Here is a 20,991-nt window from a genome sequence, read left to right as displayed (position 1 = left end):
TTTTTTACTTTTTAAAATTTTCAATGCTTTTCATATGGGACGAATTTCGGATTTTTTTTCACCAATTTGCAATAATCGTAGGACAAATTCAATTTAATGCAAGATACTAGATTTTTTTCTTCATTTTTTGGGCATCTTTTCATATCCATAAATTCAACCAATTTCGAGTAATTAACGATTATGTATTTCCATTGAATTTGCAACTCCTACAACGTTTGGTAACTTACAACACATCCGCCGTGAAGTTTGCATTCCATCAACACACGATTTTAAATTTTTCGGAATTTTTTTTTACCACTTCCCGACGTGGTACGGACACCAAATTCAGGTGATTGACGTCTTTCTCGTGCCCCTACGCGCCGCTACCAGGAGGACGCAGAATATTTAATTTTAACGGGTGACACCGTCGAAAAAGCATGCAAACACTACAGCTACAGAGCCGAAATTTTTATCCAAGGTAAACGATGCCGCGTTATACAGAACAAGCACTTTAGGTCCCCCGAAAACCCCCTGTGACCCCCCCAAAAAAATAAAAATTACTTAATAAGTCGTATATTTCGTGTACCATTCATCCCAGTTGTATCGTTTTTATTTATTCGGACTTGGAATTGTGTCGGCTATATTTATGCGTCATGTTAATTTATCCTGCCCCATTTACACACCCGCAATAAAACTTCAAATTTTTAAATGTACATTTCTTAACAAAATAGTAGAGGTAAAAAAGGGCTTCCAGGACAAGGACACCTAAAAGCGATTCTTTTAAACCACTTCCCCATAAAGTACGGCTACGAAATTCACACGAGTAATGCCTTATTACAGCGCCTATGCACCGCTATGTGGAGAACACAGAATTGGTAATATAAATGTGAGCACTACGGGAAAATTAATTGTTCCCCTAAAGCTAGATCGCTGGAATTTCTACTGTAGGTAAACAAAGACCTTTTATGCAAGAAAACCCCTCGAAATTTCAAGTGGCTTCCTATAACACCGGGGAAAAAATTCTTTTTTTTCTGTAAATAGCGTGTTCTTCGGTGTTTTCGCATATTTTAGCAGTAATTCCCTTCTCCTATGACTCATCGCTAAGGAATTTATTTCGATGATTTTGACCGTTGTCAGTACACTCAAAAAAACCTGTTAACCCCCGGACCGCCTTCAAAACATCGTCATAAGCTAAAATGCCACAATCACGGCTAGCATGCGTCAAGATTCTGCCTCATTATCCCCCGGTAGCATTTGTAAACGATGGGGGATAGCTGGTAGCACGCATTGCTCTGTGAGGAGTGAAAACCCTGGCGGCGAAGCTGCCCCCGCCCCAGGAACGACGGAGCCATTCCGAGGAGTCAGAGGCGCGGAAAACCTCCGAGAACCCTCGGGCGGCAAATCCGCTCCAACACGTGGTGCAGCCGAATGGGTGTCTTACGAGGGGGGAGGGCGCCGGTAACCCTTGGGCGGCAAAGCCGCCCACAGGCGAGGAACGGCGAAGCCGTTCCGAGGAGTCGACGTCACGGGGGGACACATGTAAACCTTGGGCGGCGAAGCCGCCCAGAGGCAAGGAACAGCGAAGCCGTTCCGAGGAGTCGACGTCCCGGGGGGACACATGTAAACCATGGGCGGCGAAGCCGCCCCATAACCAGGAAGCTTACGGGAGGAAGGCGCCGATAACCCTTGGGCGGCAAAGCCGCCCACAGACGAGGAACGGCGAAGCCGTTCCGAGGAGTCGACGGCTCGGGGGGACACAGTAAACCTTGGGCGGCGAAGCCGCCCAGAGGCAAGGACCGGCGAAGCCGTTCCGAGGAGTCGACGTCCCGGGGGGACATATGTTAATTTGGGCGGCGAAGCCGCCCCATCACCAGAGAGCTTACGGGGGGAGGGCGCCGATAACCCTTGGGCGGCGAAGCCGCCCACAGACGAGGAACGGCGAAGCCGTTCCGAGGAGTCGACGGCTCGGGGGGACCCAGGTGAACCTTGGGCGGCGAAGCCGCCCCAACACGAGGAAGGGCGATGCCGTTCCCAGGAGTCGACCCCTCGGGGGGACTCGGGTGACCCTTGGGCGGCGAAGCCGCCCTCCCACGATGAACGGCGAAGCCGTTCCGAGGAACTAGCGGGTCTCCGTCAGAGGGCTACCTCGATATCTGGGCGGCGAAGCCGACACCGGACGAGGAACGGCGGAGCCGTTCCGAGGAGTCGCGGGCGGGACGGCGAAGCCGTCCGGTGGGGGCAGCCGGCAAAGCCGGGTGCGGGGGGTTTTAGGGGGCGTAGCCTCCTAACGAGCGCGCGCAGCGCGGCGAGTCTATATTATATACAACCCGATGTGTGACAGATAGCTCACTCACTCATTGACCACTCACTGATTCACGTATACAAATTCCCGACCACTTCCGGACGTGCTGGGAAGACGAAATTTTCACCGTTGGTGGAGCAAAAATATTGATCAGGGGGAAAAATCTGAAAACTCTAAAAAGTCGATCGGTTTTCGAGATATATCGATCCGAATTAACATTGGAGCCTTATGGGATTAAAACTTTTTCCATTCATTGCCTACTTTTAAATGTCACGGGAATATGAAATTTCACTGGTGGAAACTAGATTTTTCGGCCGATTTTTTGATGCGAAACATTTTGCCATATTTTGTTTATAAGTATTTTTTATAATTTTTTTTAAATTTCCAATGCTTTTCTTATGGGCCTATCTTTGGATTTTTTTAAAACCAACTTTAAATAGTTGTAGGAATAGGTCCTTAACGTATGAGATACTAGATGGTTTTTTGGTGTGCTTGTTTTTCATATATTTTGATTTAAAGTATTTTTTTTTACTTTTTAAAATTTTCAATGCTTTTCATATGGGACGAATTTCGGATTTTTTTTCACCAATTTGCAATAATCGTAGGACAAATTCAATTTAATGCAAGATACTAGATTTTTTTCTTCATTTTTTGGGCATCTTTTCATATCCATAAATTCAACCAATTTCGAGTAATTAACGATTATGTATTTCCATTGAATTTGCAACTCCTACAACGTTTGGTAACTTACAACACATCCGCCGTGAAGTTTGCATTCCATCAACACACGATTTTAAATTTTTCGGAATTTTTTTTTGCCACTTCCCGACGTGGTATGGACACCAAATTCAGGTGAGTGACGTCTTCCTCGTGCCCCTACGTCCCGCATCCAGGAGAACGCAGAATATTTCATTTAAACGGGTGACACCGTCGAAAAAGCATGCTTGCACTACAGCTACAGAGCCGAAATTTTTATAGAAGGTAAACGATGCCGCGTTATACGGAACAAGCACTTTAAGTCCCCCGAAAACCCCCTGTGACCCACCTAAAAAAATTAAAATTTCCTAATAAGTCGTATATTTCGTGTACCATCCATCCCAGTTGTATCGTTTTCATTGATTCCTAATGGGAATTGTGTCGGCTATATTTACCCGTTATGTTTAATTAGCCATGCGCATTTACACACCCGCAGTAAAACTACAAATTTTTAAATGTATATTTCTTAACAAAATAGTAGTGGCATTTTGATAGTCCTGGCGCATGGACACCTAAACGCGATTTTTTAAAACCACTTCCTCATAAGGTACGGCCACGAAATTCGCGGGAGTAATGCCTTATTACAGCGCCTATTCATGCTATGTGGAGAACACAGAATTTGTAATCTATATGTGAGTAATAGGGAAAAATTCATTGTTCCCCTAAAGGTAGAGCACTGGAATTTTTATTGTAAGTGGACAAACAAATGTTATGCAGGAAAACTCCTCGAAATTTCACATGGTTTCCTAGAAGACCAGCGAAAAAATTATTTTTCTCCGTAAATAGCATGTTTTTATGTTGTCTTAACATATTTTAGCAGTTTTCCGTTCTCCTATGACTCATCGATAAGGAATTTATTTGGATGATTGTGATCGTAGTCAGTACACTCATCAAAACCCTTGGAAACCCCCCGGACCATAAGGTAAAATGACACAATCACGGCTAGCATGCGTCTACATTCTGCCACATAATCCCCCGGCAGCCTTTGTAAACGATGGAGGTTAGCTGGTAGTACGCATTGCTCTGTGAGGTGTGAAAACCTTGGCGGCGAAGCTTCCCCCGCTCCAGGAACGACGGAGGCACTCCGAGGAGTCAGAGGCACGGAAAAACTCCGAGAACCCTCGGGCGGCGAATCCGCTCCAACACTTGGAGCAGCCGAATGGGTGTCTTACGAGGGGGGAGGGCGCCGACAACCCTTGGGCGGCGAAGCTGCCCACAGGCGAGGAACGGCGTAGCCGTTCCGAGAAGTCGACGGCTCGGGGGCACACAGGTAAACCTTGGGCGGCGAAGCTGCCCCATCAAGAGGAATGGCGATGCCGTTCCCAGGAGTCGACGGCCCGGGGGGACATGGGTAAACCTTAGGCGGCGAAGCCGCCCCATCACGAGGAAGGGCGATGCCGTTCCCAGGAGTTGACGCCTCAGGGGGACTCGGGTAACCCTTGGGCGGCAAAGCCGCCCTTCCACGATGAACGGCGAAGCCGTTCCGAGGAACTAGCGGGTCTCTGTCAGAGGGCTACCTCAACATCTGGGCAGCGAAGCCGACCCCTGACGAGGAACGGCGAAGACGTTCCGAGGAGTCGCGGGTGGGACGGCGAAGCCGTCCGGAGGGGGCAGATGGCGAAGCCGGGTGCGGGGGGGTTTTAGGGGGCTTAGCCCCCTAACGAGCGCGCGCAGCGCGGCGAGTCTTTACCATAATATATACAGCCCTTGTGGTGACTGACTCATGGATATAAATTCCCGACCACTTCTAGAAGTGCTGGAGAGCTGAAATTTTGCACGCGTGCGGGGAACCCGAAATAATCCGGAGGAAAAATCTGAAAACCGGAAGTTTCCGCCACGTCTCGTCGCTAGGACGACAAAATGGCCGAAATCGTGTCCGGGGACCGTTATTCGGTTTTTATTTTACTGCGCGCGAATGGTGTTTGCCCCACGGATTGCTAATGCATTTCCTGAAAGCTGATAAACGTGTGCACGTGATTATGTAACGTTTATTGTTTATTTTTAAGTTTATTGCTACAAAAATGGCGTCCGAAATTTAGTTTTTCGAAACACATTTCATACCTTTTGCTCCCCTAAACTTAATTTAAGGCTCCCGGATACCTAGTCCAAAAACTACGCTGCAGACGTCTGGGCAGATTCGTCTGACGCCTGTTATTCTATGCACATAACATTTGAATGCATATTTACGAAGAAGAAAGATCGATATTTGAAAAGATCATCGTAATTTTTCATTTCTCGTTTTTCACGCTGCAATATTGACCACGGAAAAACACGAAATTCGGTAAAATTGGCTGCCTGCTACGGCGTGTATAATGACGGAACCCAAAATTTTTTACAGTCTTTATAAACTTTAATCCTTTATCTTCATATTAATCCATACCATTTCAATGCAGTCCTCATAGAAGCGGCAATAAATCAATCTATGCGAACCTTTGCACGCTATTTTTGCGCTCTCCACGGCGGCGACATTCTCCCGTTCACATCGCCCTCAGCCACTGAGCGAGTCTCATCGTGGCAGTGGAAGGGGACAACGCTTGCATGGAGTCTCTTGCCTTCAGTTCGCCGGCAGCCTCCGAGCTGCCGGGTATGGCGGGAGAGAATGTTGTGTCATTGCTCTTTGCCGCGTGAGGGTCGCTCTTGTACGTGTGATGCGTGCTTCGGAGCCGAATTTTAATCTTGTCCAACAACACGCTCAAGGACATGAATTGTTTCACGGTAGGAGCGCAGAACGCCACGTACTATTTAACAGTACATGACCTTATTGCCAAAATACTGTCTTACCATGATGATTTTTCCCTGAATCTTTTGTTCAGATGTAATTACAAAAAAAAACATATCAATACAACCAAGATGCATTTCCCACATTGCATGCGAGGAGATATACTTCGTACATTTGCTATCGGTAATGCCGGTTTATTCTCAGAGAGGAGGATTGCTACAAATGACCCTGGTCAGTTTATATCCGCTTCAGTACTGCATTTTACCCTGATATCATTTCGATATTAAAAGTTTCCTCTCATCGGTGCAACCTTCCTTGCCATAATTTTATACGAAAAATAAGATAAATTACATTAATTCTGCTAAAAATGAAAGATTAGCTTTATATTTATGAGTCTCGAATGTTTATTTTTAAGAAATTCATTAGTTTAAATGCCTAAAATTATGTAACAAATATAATTCTTGATAGCTCGATTCACGTCATAGATTACGCATCGTGTACCAGCGTGCAGATTTACATCCGTGTGTTCTATCACCGAAATTTTCAATTTTTTGTAATTGAAGTTTTTTATAACGTGCAAGTCAAGAACTCATGGACAAATTGTACTATGCATGATGCATGGAAACATGTTTGCTTAATTCATAAAAAAACTTGCTAATTCTAAATTGGTAATTGTAATAAAAAATACTAATTCTGCGGTGCATGCATTTGTCAATTGCCAGGAAAATATGTAAGACATCGGTCTCTTACAACCCACGCTTGCACTCTACGGTCCCTAAAATAGAATTTTTCTTGGCTTCTTTTTTGTCTATTTGATCAATTGAGACGGAAACTTAGATGAGTAAGTTATAATGCAAAAGATATGGCAGCATTTTCGAATTCGTAATTCCTACATACAGGGTAATGGTCTAATTTTTCTGTGGAATGAGTGTCGTTTTTTGGAAACTTAAAAATAGATAAAATATTTTAGGACTAGTTTTGGGTCTCTCATTATTTTAAACTTAAACAGAATATCATATCGCACACTATTTAATTGATTCAGGGATCCATAATTTTTTAAAGAGGTAACAGGATGCACGAATGAGGAAAGGATTCCGCACTCGCGTCATCGCAATCCACGCAACACCGCATATTTTGATATTTTGCAGCATAAAAATGAGATAATTTGATTATCACTGTCTTATTCGTCTCTCGTCAATCCTTAGACCCTTGGTTATTACTACTATTGGAAACTATTGAACCGCTCGTTCACATCACTGGGCCTTAGGTCGTAGGCGGCGGAAGACTGACTTGATGTTTGTGTGTTCATTGATGTTGCCACTTGCACCTTCCCATACACAATTTCGTCGATTTACCTGCGAAGCCAATATTTGCAGTAAATACGCCGCAAAAAGCATCTTTTTTAACGCTATATTTTTTTTACTCACGTCTCGAACTGAAAGCTTTGGTTGAATAAGTAATCGTCTCCAGAATCTCCCGAAGAACAAAGGAACATATTCACCAATAAAATAACTTTTTAACAATTTTATCAATTTACTTTTCATGCGTGAATAGATTATGTGAACATTCACGCCCATTCTAACATTGGCAACAACGTCCTCCAACGATACACCGCCTGAAAATAGCCAAAATGATTGAGTCCGTCGTGCATCGATACTTATTAGTCAATTTATCTGTAGCATTTTATAAAAGTAAAATAGTAAAAAAAATTATAAAATTAATTTTTTGCGATAGATATGTTATGCTTCGTTAGTTTTTACCAGAAAGACTTATGCCGGGAATTGCATTCGAAAAGGGATTTAAAAGTTTTCTTTACAGAGTAGCGCCATGCAAATTGCATTAACATATGAAAAAATATGATATAAAAGTGAAAAGCAAAGAAAAGAAAGCATAATTTTTTCATGAAGAAAGCATTGGTGAAGTGGTATAGCACCCTTGTCCGAAACTTATTTTATTGCTGGCACTGATAACTCAACATTTTTATATATCTCACAGCGAGCATAATTGTAATATATGGTAATGAACAAATTGATAATATTAACAGTGACTCCACAGATGCTACAAATACAGATCCAGAAGATACTCCGCAAACCAACAAAACAAAATCTGACGCAGAAATTGCCCATATGGTGCTGGTAGAATTTATGCCACCTCCCATCCAACATAAATATTGTGGTGGGTATATGTAATGGTAGAGAGAAAATATAACTTCAAAAGTAGCTTCAGTATTAATTGGGAAGCTGAGTAAGACAACGGTAAATCCGGTAAGCGGTATGGATTCTGGTTGTAGAGTTTGAGGAACGACCCACCGACTTAGTAGCAGTTCAAGTCTACAAGTCCGCTATCATTCGTATGGAGATAGAAGTAGACGAGGTAATAATAAGTGAAATGCCTGGTTTAAAAAAACCAAGTAATGATGGGGAAGTATAACGCCTCAGTCGGGGAGGGAGGAAGGGCTGGGAAATAGGAGATTTTGGGTTAGGAAACACGAAACGAGCGGGAAGAGAAATCAAAAAAATATCGTAGGAGAAACAAGTTATTCGTCACAAAGACCTAGTCCAATTATCCTAAAGTGCAAAAGTCCACCAGTAAGAGTCCAAGGGATACGGAGATACATCAGAAAGACCACATAATAGTAAAACAGATGTAAAGGAATGGCGAAAAATATATCGCATTCTCCCTAAGGTGAACGAAACGAAACGTAATATTCAAAAGACTCGTAAAATAATAAAGGTGAGGAAATAGAACGTTGAAACTTTAATGGGAATGTGAGGATAGATTACTAGAAATCTCTGGAGATTCGTATGACAAAGAAAACTTGGATAACGAAGGAAATTAAAAAAGAAATGGTGGTGATAAGGAAGTGGAAGAACGTAGACACAGTACAGGGAAAATTCTAAGTAAAAATAATCATCTATTATGGTGAGAAACTAAGAAGGGAGAAAGAATTGGTGGAAAACAAGGAGAGACACTGCGAGGAAATGGAAAAGATTCGGAAGTAACGAGAGGTAAACGCGTTGTACGTCAAGGTGAAGTCGCTATCTGGCGGCAAAAGAGGACAAGCCATGTCAAAAATTAATGCTAAAAATGGAAGAATGCTAACTGAGCAAATCGAAGTTCAGAGTAGATGGATGGGGAAAGAGGAGAATCTGCATGGCATCGGAAACAGGCAGGAAAGATTTAACATGTAGAAGAAGCAGTGGTGTGGCATAATCTTGAGCCAAGGAAGAGGCCGCTTCTAAGACATGGAAATCAAGGGAGCTCTCCCTGATATGGCCTTCGTCTCCCTGATTTCGCGACAATGGAAAATAAGGCAAAGTGGTAATGAGAATATTAAAGAGAAGAATAGAGAAAAGGACTATCGATTACTTGGGCGAAGATCAGTTTGTATTCAGAAAAGGTAAGTAAAGATGTTGTTGAAGTTTATTCGGGATTGCCACCGGATAAGGTTCTCCATCTCTGCCGACGTTTCGATGGCCGGGTCGTCCATCGTCATCAAGCCCTGATGACGATGGACGACTCGGCCATCGAAACGTCGGCAGAGATGGAGAACCTTATCCGGTGGCAATCCCGAATAAACTTCAACAACATCATACGCCGGGAAAACCTCAGATCTTTCTTCGGTATGTAAAGATGCTATTGCGGTTATGAGGTCGCTCGTGAAGAGGAACCTAAGCTATAATCAGGTTGTGTTTGCCTTATTCGTGGATTTTGAAAAAGTATTTCATAGAGTGGACTGTACAAAATTATGGATATTCTCAAGAAAATAGGCGTCAATTGGAGGGATAGGCGACTCATTTGTAATCTTCATTTGGCCAATACTGCGCAAGTGAAGGTAGCGGACGGAGAAACTGGGAGGGCAAGCTTTGCCCGAGTAGCCTTGGAGATAGTGAACAGTCTTGCCTAGTAAGGCAAGACTGTTCACTATCTCCATTGTTTTCTGGAGTATATGCTGAGGTGATGGCAAGAGAAGCGTGGGATGAGGTGGGAACTGAAGTAAAAGTGGGAGGAATGATGTAAAATCAGTAAGGTTCACGGACGATCAGGCGTTGATTAGCCAGTCAGCGAGAGGGCTGAAGAGTATAGTGGATGCATTACACAAGAAATGCGATGAATATGGCATGAGGATTACTCACAAGAAGACTAAAGTCATAATTAAGTTAACCAAATTTCCAGGAAATATAAAATTATCCACGCAACGCTTTACTCCCTCCGAAGTAAATGTTACCATAGAGTAAGAATATATACTTACTCTATGATGTTACCCAAAATTTATTAAAACAATTAATAATGTATTAGTACAATCATAATTAAACTACTTGATAACCTTTTGGGAGGGGTATTAAAGTTCGAGCAATTGGTTGCTGATTCTCCAAAAAGCAATAGATTGATTGCTATAAAATATAATTTGAACCGTCCTTCCCTATATTTGTAGATTTACAGTTCTCCCTTTACGTCATCATTACCTTTTCTAAGTATTCAAAATTTTCTACCCCATAAGAAGATATAAACCTAAAGAAGAAGCTGAAACCAATGCATTAAATTTAAATCTACAAAAATTTATATTTTTCCGACGCGTAATTTTTCCGTTCAAACGCTCATTTATCTATGTAAGACGAAATTGTTTTCTTGATGGTCAGAAATTATAAGAGGATCAAATAGTTTAACATATTTTTTAAAGATTAAATAAGTCGTAACTTATTGTAGAAAATCCAAATAAATTAATTTGTTGATAGTGCGTTTAATGCTCAATATATTTTTTTTGCACGGCAGGCTGAGATTTAACAAAAATTGCTATTTTTTCGAGCATTAATTATGTTTCGTATCTGGTCTCAGCTTACTAATTTTTTCAATTCGTATTGTCATTTGTCTTGAGGTATCCTACAGGCAAGACCTAAATGGGATTCCTACTTTATCCTAATTTATTTTAAATGTGCTTTTAATGATGATTCCACGGATAAATAAAAATAAATTGGTCAATTTATTATTTATGCGGTTCGTAAAGATTCACGAGCTACGATTGAGACACAAGATAAAAGTAAATGGACAAGAACGGAGAAAGTGAAGCGGACGGAGACGAGGAAGAACGACGAAGTGTAGGACATAGCAAGGGAGGAGAGAAAACTGTGTTACAGGAAAGAATGTTGGGTAAGTGAGAGATAGAAAGGAAATAAGAGATTTGATGGAAAGGAAGTTCATAGTGAATTGAAGAGGAAATCCATGATAGGAGGAAGTACAGCCAGAATGTTTAGTAAATACTCATTACAAACCTACCTTAATCGGTAGGTTACTTTAGTAATTATATATAAATTTTGACACATTTTTGTACGGATTATATTTATGAAATTTTTATAAGTGCCTAAAATACCATAGCATGCGTCTTCGTCATCCCTTACGTCCAGTTGCAGCCTTCAGGAAGAAGAAATTTCCTCCCGAGATTCTACACTTGATGATTACTGTGAAATCCGATAAGGAAATATTTATCTGAAGCGAAGATCAAAAGTTTCTTTGAAATCCAGGGGAAACAGAATACTCCACGAAATATACGAAATAATATATAAACGCATTGTATATTTTTCTTTTGTACTCCACATGGATTTAAGAAAAAAATTAGATGGACAAGGCTTTATGGGAAAACCTCATGGACGAGAAGTTAAAAACATTTTACCTTCTTCCAGAAATACTTAAATTGGAAAAACTAAGAAATTAATATTTTTATGTATCGGGAGTTACGTTTTTCATTGAAAACGAAATCTCTAAAACATTTTGACGGGTTGAAACACCATGAAGAACAAACGATATTCTCAAAAATGTCAAGGAATAATAAAACTGTACCTTTCAATTCTTATTTGCCGGATTTTCTCGCTACTACATGAGATTGCTTTAATTAGTAACCAAATCAATTATTCAAAAATTTTTGAATACTTCCGGGTTTTTGGAGACGAAATCTCACCAATATCTGTGCTCTACACTTCCATAAATAATATCCATTTCCCAATCTCGAAGACCACCGTGTTACCTTGAGATTCGTCTACTTCCATGCGGCGCAGAGGCTGAGCACGGTGACACTCAGCTGTTCAACAGTCGCAAACCCGAGCGAGAAGGTTCCCAAAATTTCAGTCATCTAAACCCCATCCCCTCCACATCGCCTCCCCTCCCTTCCCTAAGCACTGCCCCCCTATGTTCCCTGCCTCGGGTCCAAGGCCACTTGCTAGTCGGCTAGGCTCGCTAGCCACTAGGCCGAGTTTTTGAGGGGTGGGGGGAAAGATCCACAACTCGAAAGTGGCCGATGTACCCGGGAGCCTTAAGGTGTAGGATAACGAAAATGATTATTATATATGCTCATAGCATGTTCTACGAAATGTATGTAACAATTTTCTTTCGTCATCCTAGGTTACTCAGAAAAAAATTAAAAATTTCCGAAAATCACCGAAAATTACGATTTCCAAAAGATTAAAAAAGGATTTTGCCAATTTTAACCTGACCGATTTCTTTCAAACTTTGTAGTTACATACAGCTATGCATTATCTTTCAGAAAACATAAACATTTAATAAATGATTTAATCGATATAACCGCGAAAAAATAAAAATGGCGCGCACTACTAATTTTTTCCGGGGAGAGATCTACTTTTTATTGTATTACTCTCGAAATATGGATTTCATAGGGGCAACTTCTCTTAGATATGATAGTAAATGGATGTGACCATATAACATTGTCATCTTTAAATCCCCCGAAACCCCCTAAAAAAATTAAAATTTGCATATAAGTAGCCTTTTCGGGTACTTATCGTCACAATTCTGCCGCTTTTCCGAGCCTTACCATTCATCGCTACGGAATTGATGCGGACGATTGATGATACCTGGCAGTACAAACCTGCAAACCCCCGGTAAACCCACATACATCCCCCAAAAAATTAAATTTTGCATATAAGTCTACTTTTTGGGTACTTTTTGTGACTATTCCACCGCCCCCAACGACTCATCCCCACGGAATTTATGTGAACGGATGGTGACCGACAGGAGTACACACATATAAACCCCCGGTATCCCCCTGAAATCCCCCCCAAATGTAAAATGTGCCATTAAGTCTCCAATTTGGGAATTTCTCGCGAGCATTATGGTGCACAACCCGTCCCCTCTGAGCTCTAGATCCGGTGTATTTGGTGAGGGCGATCCACAGTAAACCATGCGGGAAAAAATACCAGAAAACCCCCGATCACCTCCTGGAATTTCGCCAAAAAAATGAAAAAATTTTAAGTCGCCTTTCCGAGTAGTTTTCGTCACAATTTAACCGTTGCCCCTACAACTTATTAAAACCCCCGATAACCCCGTGAAACCTCCCAAAAAAAATTCTAATAAATTGCCTCTCCAGGTAAAATAATCCTCAGACCACTGTTCCGGACCACTAGGACTTATCGGCACGGAGTGTATGAGAACGATTTGTGACCACTGGTTTAACACAAGTATAAAACCCCCGTTATTCCGTTCGAACCCGCCGCAAAAAAATGAAAAACTTGCCATTAAGTCTTCTTTTATGGGTACTTATAGCCCCTATTACTCCGCATTGCACTACCCTTAACAATCATCGCTACATGATCACTGTAGAAGATTGGTGACAGCATGCATAACACATTAAAACCCCCGGATCCCCCTGGGTACCCCTCTCGGTGGAGAAGACCATTTATGAGGACTAAGCGGAGCAGCCGCGGGGGGGCTCCTCCACCCCAAGGCGGCGAAGCCGCCCCACAACGAGGAACGGCGAAGCCGTTCCGAGGAATAACTGGTATAGGCGAGGGGTAGCTTCAGTAACCCCCCGGGTGGCGAAGCCGCCCCGATGTTCAAGTGGCGCAGCCGCTGTGAGTTCCCCCCACCTCTGGGCGGCGAAGCCGCCCCTTAAACGAATAACGGTGAAACAGTACCGAATTGTCCTCGCCCTCTGGGTGGCTATGGCGACCCCAGACAAGGAACGGCGAAGCCGTTCCGAGGAATGAGTGCGGGGCCTCCCTACCCCCTGGCCGTTGAAGCCGGCCCCTAGCTGAGGCGTGATTATTCGAACTTCAAAAGTCTTCGAACGACTACAAATGTAGACGGTGAAGCCGGAACCGGGGTTGTTAAGGGGCGGAGCCCCTTAACCCCTCAAGCGTGACTTTAAATGCCCGGGGTCGTTCTCTGAGCGTGTGCGACACAGCGTTTGTGTCGTCCGATTGCCATGCTTCAAGCGTGCGCGACGCACCCTATGCGTTTGAATGTTTCATTAGGTATTTCTATCTCTTAAGCTTCCATATATGTATTTTCGTCTGAAGACTTTCACAGCTTCTTTTATCTATGTTGCTGGTGGTTTTCGGGTATTGCTGTGTAGAAAACATTTTAACTCGACGTTTCACTCCTCCTACTGGGAGCGTTATCAAGAGAATGGAAGGAATTTATACTCGTCCCGAGCTTATATATGTATGTTTTTCGCTACCCATTGTTGTGCCGGATTTGAATTTTAGCCGATAGCCGTTGGCCATTATATTGTGCTAGGAACCCTCTCCATATACGGCTGAGGTTATACTCATCCTCCCTATTAAAGTTATTAGGTCTTTTCGCAATCTCGATGGATTCACGTATAAGACGCGGATGGTATTCTTCCGTCTTCGCTAACACCCGTGTAGCGTCAAACATTATTCTATGCCCAGGGCTGGAGGAAAAAAGGTTCAGCAACAGCTGATGCGTCCCACTGATGTAATTTTAACGCCCTTTCGTGCTCCTTAAGCCTTTGGGAGATAGAACGCTTGCTCTGTCCCACGTAGCTTCTGCCGCAGCAGCAGGGAACCTCATACACTCCCATAGATTGAAGGGGAGGATGGCTATCCTTCGGTGAAGGTAGGATATTCTGAATCTTCTTCACGGTGCAGAAGCGAGTCTTAATGTTGCCTTTATGGAGGATTCTGGCGATTCTATCGGTGACCCCGGAGATGTATGGAATTTTAGCGTATGTAAGTGGCTTCTTCCCCTTGTGGCCGTCATCTTGAGGAGGGTGTTTTTCTTTCATTGCTCTTTTAATGAAAGAGACACTATAACCATGGCCTTTCAGTGCCCACATAAGGTGTTGCATTTCATCACTGATATGCTCAGCATCACACACGATTTTGGCTCGGTGGGTTAGCGTTTTAATGACGCAGGCCTTTTGTTGTGGGTGGTGATGCGATAATGAATTCAGATACCTGTCTGTGTGGGTCTTCTTTCTGTACACTGAATGGCCTAGGCTTCCATCCATTTTTCTTTTTACCAGTACATCTAAGAAGGGAAGACAACCTCCTTCTTCGAGTTCTTTTGTGAATTTTATGTCTGGATGTACTGTATTTAGATGTATGTGGAAATCCTCAAGTTTTTCTTTTCCATGTGGCCAGATCACAAAGGTATCATCCACATATCTCAACCAGCATGATGGTTTCTTCTCGCTCGTCTCAAGTGCCTTCTTCTCGAAGTCATGTGTCACCTTATGTGGGCACTGAAAGGCAATGGTTATAGTGTCTCTTTCATTAAAAGAGCAATGAAAGAAAAACACCCTCCTCGAGATGACGGCCACAAGGGGAAGAAGCCACTTACATACGCTAAAATTCCATACATCTCCGGGGTCACCGATAGAATCGCCAGAATCCTCCATAAAGGCAACATTAAGACTCGCTTCTGCACCGTGAAGAAGATTCAGAATATCCTACCTTCACCGAAGGATAGCCATCCTCCCCTTCAATCTATGGGAGTGTATGAGGTTCCCTGCTGCTGCGGCAGAAGCTACGTGGGACAGAGCAAGCGTTCTATCTCCCAAAGGCTTAAGGAGCACGAAAGGGCGTTAAAATTACATCAGTGGGACGCATCAGCTGTTGCTGAACATTTTGCCTCCAGCCCTGGGCATAGAATAATGTTTGACGCTACACGGGTGTTAGCGAAGACGGAAGAATACCATCCGCGTCTTATACGTGAATCCATCGAGATTGCGAAAAGACCTAATAACTTTAATAGGGAGGATGGGTATAACCTCAGCCGTATATGGAGAGGGTTCCTAGCACAATATAATGGCCAACGGCTATCGGCTAAAATTCAAATCCGGCACAACAATGGGTAGCGAAAAACATATATAAGCTCGGGACAAGTATAAATTCCTTCCATTCTCTTGATAACGCTCCCAGTAGGAGGAGTGAAACGTCGAGTTAAAATGTTTTCTACACAGCAATACCCGAAAACCACCAGCAACATAGATTCCATATATGTACTTTTAGTGAGTATATATGTGAGACACATCTGCCTGCTATCGTTCTGTGCCCCTGTGTGGTCTGTGTTTGCGTTCTCGTATTTTTTAGAATATTTTTTTCTAGCTGATGTCAGGAAAGAAATGCTTCCTCTAGGGTCAGCGTCTGGTAGATGCTAATGAAAGATATCCTTCCACTCAAGCTCTGGTTATTTGCTTTCTTAGCGATTGTGTGTGACGTGTGGGGATGCTGAATGCTTTCATCTCTGGTTCATTATCATCTGCTTCTCTGCCTCATCGTTTCCTTTCTCTTTCATCGAGGCAATGATAGTGAAGGCATGGTCTGTCCAGTCATTGTCACTCAACGCCTCACGGAGCCTCGAAGACCGGCCAGCATCCCCGCATCTTGGTATCTTATTCACGACGTTTGAGGCTAAGGGCTGGGGTTTTTTCATCCCTACGCTTGCTTTGGTGATTTTTTTATTTTTTTTCGGCCTTGAAACCACTCCATATCTGTTACCCCTCTTTGGTTGACCATGGCTTCTAGCTCGCTTGAGTTGTGCGATGACCAAGTGCTTGACGCTTTGGAAGAGGAGAGCGCAGGATGCTCAGATACTACTTCGGAAATTTCAATTGGATACTCTCAGGATTCCAGTTCCGAAGAGAGCGAAGGACCTTCTCATTTTTCTGTGAATCGTCAAGAAAATAATTGGCAAGAGATCGACAGTGCTGACCCTCCTCAACCTTTTGCGTGTGAATTAGTGGGAAAACAAATACATATTTCCCGTTCCGTATATAGATGATCCCTTGGCATATTTTGAGTTATTTTTTGATGATGAAATAATTTCAATTATAGTGACTGAGACAAACCGCTACGCAGCACAGTTTCTTGCTCGTGAGAAAGAGAAAATTACGAAACAAAAAAAATCGCACTTCCAAAAGTGGGTCCCCACAACTCTGGGGGAAATAAGGGTGTATTTAGGTTTACTGATGTTGATGGGAATAATTCAGAAACCAAGCCTCAGAATGTATTTTAGCAGAAAGCATTTATTAGAGACTCCATTTTTTCCCAATATAATGAGTGAGCAAAGATTTTCATTGCTCACCAAATTTCTCCATTTTGTAGATAATACCGATGAGGAATTGGTAAAAAAGGATCCAAAACTGTATAAAATTTTACCAATTAGTGAATATTTGAAAAATAAGTTCCAAAAAGTGTATATACCCGGTAAGGAAATCAGTGTAGATGAGTCTTTGTTGTTGTGGAAAGGTAGACTGTCATGGAAACAGTATATTCCCATGAAAGCTTCCCAGTTTGGGATAAAATTGTTTGAACTTTGTGACTCCGCAGGGTATTTATGGAATTTTATTATTTACTGTGGCTCAGGGACAAAATTGGGCTGTGAAATCACAAAGGACACAGATCTTTTTTCAACTAAAGTTGTTCTAAGTTTGTGTGAGAAACTATTAGACTCTGGTAGATGTGTTTATATGGACAATTTTTACAGTAGTCCCGATCTTTTCCATAGGTTAGTTCAGAGGACAACAGATGCTGTTGGAACCGTGAAAATCACGCGGAAAGGTATGCCAGTAAACCTCAAAAAGAAACTAAAGAAAGGAGAAGTTGTTAGTGCAAAGTGTGGGAAATTGGTTGCTTTGAAGTGGAAGGATAAACGCGATGTTGCATTGCTGACTACAAAGCATTCAGACCAAATGCAACCCGTAAGTCGAAAGGGCGGGCTAATATGTGTAAACAAACCTTTGTGTGTAACAGAATATAATAAATATATGGGCGGTGTAGATTTAAAAGATCAACTTTTAGAATCTTTCCTGCTGGAAAGAAAAAGGACAAAAGTGTGGTACAAGAAATTATTCAATCACTTAGTTAATACGGCAGTGTTAAACGCGTACATTTTATACCATAAGGCTGGTAATAACACAGATCACCTAGCGTTCAGAATGAGCTTAGTGAACAAAATAATTGCTAAGTATCACGGACAGAATTTAGAACAGCGCAAAGGACGGCCCTCTGATATCGATACGGAATGTACGCGATTGACCGGGCAGCATTTTGTTCAACAAAACCCGAAAACAGAGACATTTAAGGTTGGAAGAAGAAAGTGTGTTGTGTGCACAAAAAACGGAAAGAGAAAAGAGACAAGATATAGATGCAAAAACTGCCCAGGAACACCCTCACTCTGCTTAGAACCCTGTTTTGAGCAGTATCACACACAGGTCAACTATTAACCATCGGATAAGAGGAGCAGGAAAAAGTTAATGGAACTGAAAATTGTAAGTACGTATTCATAATTATAAAATTTAAACAATTGTTTATATAATATATTTTTTTGGATTTTTTTTGCATAGTGATAAGATTCAAAAAAATATTTTACTTCATGTCTGCACAAAATCTGAAGTGCCTCTAAATTAAAGCACCCTGCGTGGTTTAAATGCCTACGATTAAAGCACCGTATAGGGACGGAATAGCGAGGACGCATATGCTGTGTCGCACACGCTTGAGGGGTTAACGAGCGCGCGGAGTGCAGCGAGTTTATTTAGTATATAATAAATACATTATAAGTATCAGTAAGTGAGCTATGAGAAATAGGAAAAATATCACAGCTTGAAGGATGACTGCAAAGTTAACAATTAACCCATTTATGCCGAAGGTTTGAAAAATGCGAATTTTACCCTGATTTTTACGTATTGTAGATAAAGATACGTATGAAAACAATATCCGAAAGAAAAAACAATGTATCTCTTGCCAGTTATTAATTACGAGGTGTTCCAAAAATGGAACACTAGGCAAATCCGCTACTATGACGTACTCATTGACAGCAAGCAAAAAATTTGATTCAGACTTTTATTAACTCACTGTTAAGAATGATATCCAGGTTAACACTTAACATGGAAGGATACATTGCAATTTTTACATTGAAAAGTGGTATCTTTGTGGCTTTGGACATAGCGAGTTTGCTTTCCCTGCGTTACATTCTGATGATTCATGAGGTCATGACGTGAGTCAAGTTTACGATTCATAGATTTCATGATTTCACGGTCTCCCTTTCCCACCAGGCTCAATAGAATTACCGTATGTCTCTATATATTGACAGGTCAAACGGCGACGAAATTCAAGAAGATCCATTGGCTTCACATCGTCTTTATGCAATTACCAAGCATTTTGTAAAGCCAGCTCAAAGCAGAATAACCGGAGGGCTCGAGTACCATTTCTTTCCACGGTTTGATGCTTGAAACTTGACAATATTTTCATCAGCTTGGCCCACTCCTCCCATATACTGATTATAGACCTTGATTGAATTAGGCTGAGTAACTTGCATCTTTCTTCTTCTTTCTGCTTTTGAGAATAACGACTGACTGTTACAAAGGATTGACACTGGCACCAGAAGATGCAACAGTTACAACACTTGTATCATTCCATCCACGAACAATATTGTCTTTCCCATCAATTCGGTAATCGAATGTGCCCCAATATTTTTTATTCAGGGTAGCATCAAATAGTAAAGGAGGTTTGTCTACGCGATCTTTTCTCGCTATGCTAGTTGCTTGGTGGACCACTGAATGAAGTTTATCAAGGAGTGCAATGTTTGTAAACAAGTTGTCGAACACAAAATGGTATTTACCGGGATGCTGCGTTGTGAGTACCTCAGTGAATTGCAAAACAATTGAAGCACTTACCCCATATTATTGGTATTGAGTGTTCGGGTTTTTCCCTTGATAAGGCTGAAACCAGCAAATGTAGCCTAGACGCACCAGAATTTATACCCAAACCGAATAGGCTTACCCCGAATGAACTGTTAGCACCCATCACGACCGAATAGGGAATCATGGCCTCATCAAAACTGATGAAGTATATTTCATTTCGCAAAAATTTCATACACCTGTCATTCAGACGCTCAGTTAGAGGCCGCAACTTGGAGAACTTGTCCATGTGGTTCAAGTTAGAGTTGTCAGCAAAATGCAAATTTGAAAATATTGTTTCAAATCGGTCACGTCTCATTGCACCACTAACTAAAGAATTACGTGAATCTGGTCTTTGCTCCCAAAGCATACTTCGTCTCAGAACAGAGACGTAAACACTCAGGAAAATTATACCCAAAAAACACCGACAGCCAGTTCACGGTACACTTCAATGTCCAGAAAGAGTTCTAAATATTCTGTAGGGGTTTTCATTTTCGTGATTTGTTCTTCTGAAACTCTAACTTCTACTGGCTGGGCAGTCAGATAGGCTTTCTTTCATTTGCGTACAACTTTGGTTACGTTTTTTCTTTGAGTAATAAGAGGTTGAGGCGGAGCAGAAGCCGATGCACCACCATTTTCAATAGTATCACCATCCGGTATCAGAAAAAGGTAAAACTTCTCGTCAGAAGAACCATGAATGTGATGATCAGAAGCACGCAGCAATGAACCAGGAAGATAATTAATTGTTACACACCTAATTACTTACTTGATTTAAAATTAAAGTGAATTTTTCAGTGTGCATGAATGCACGCATAATAGTAGTGGATTTGTTTAGTGTTCCAAAAATGGAACACTGTTAAATAAAAGCTTATAACTAAAACTAAATACGCTGATTCAAAAATTTCTTCAGAAAGCACTGTAGGTTAACTATTACTGAACATGCAGGGAAAAATTTACAACACTTGCCTGTAATGGCAAATAGTTATTAATATAACATTAGAGATGGTCACAGAAAAACTGCCTTGAAAAAAAAGACCGATATTTCTCAACGCACTGGCTGCGATGGGTTGGCAAAATGACTAAATCTTTCCGCCCCATAATGCAATATATCTTTATAAAGAGGTACAGAAAGAAAAACCGTGGCATATTTGTATATAATGAGTCGTAGTCATTAAATAAAAATGCTAAAAGAAATATTGAAATAACTAATAATCTTTTATGCTATGGCACATTTAATGCCATAACTCCCTCCAATCAACTCAACCCAAAGCATTACAAATTTCAGCATGCATGCTTTTCAGTCAT

General features: G+C 41.8%; 1 protein-coding gene across 5 annotated transcripts in view; it reads right to left on the bottom strand.

The window, feature by feature from the left end:
* The window catches only part of LOC124168921 (meiotic recombination protein SPO11), a 131,504-nt gene that overhangs the window by 42,375 nt on the left and 68,138 nt on the right, over positions 1 to 20,991 (bottom strand). The window lies entirely within an intron of this gene.

Source organism: Ischnura elegans, chromosome 12, assembly GCF_921293095.1.
Source record: "Ischnura elegans chromosome 12, ioIscEleg1.1, whole genome shotgun sequence".
Taxonomy (NCBI): Eukaryota; Metazoa; Arthropoda; class Insecta; order Odonata; family Coenagrionidae; genus Ischnura; species Ischnura elegans.
Note: the sequence above shows the minus strand (reverse complement) of the source record. Positions and strands in the feature narration are given on the sequence as shown.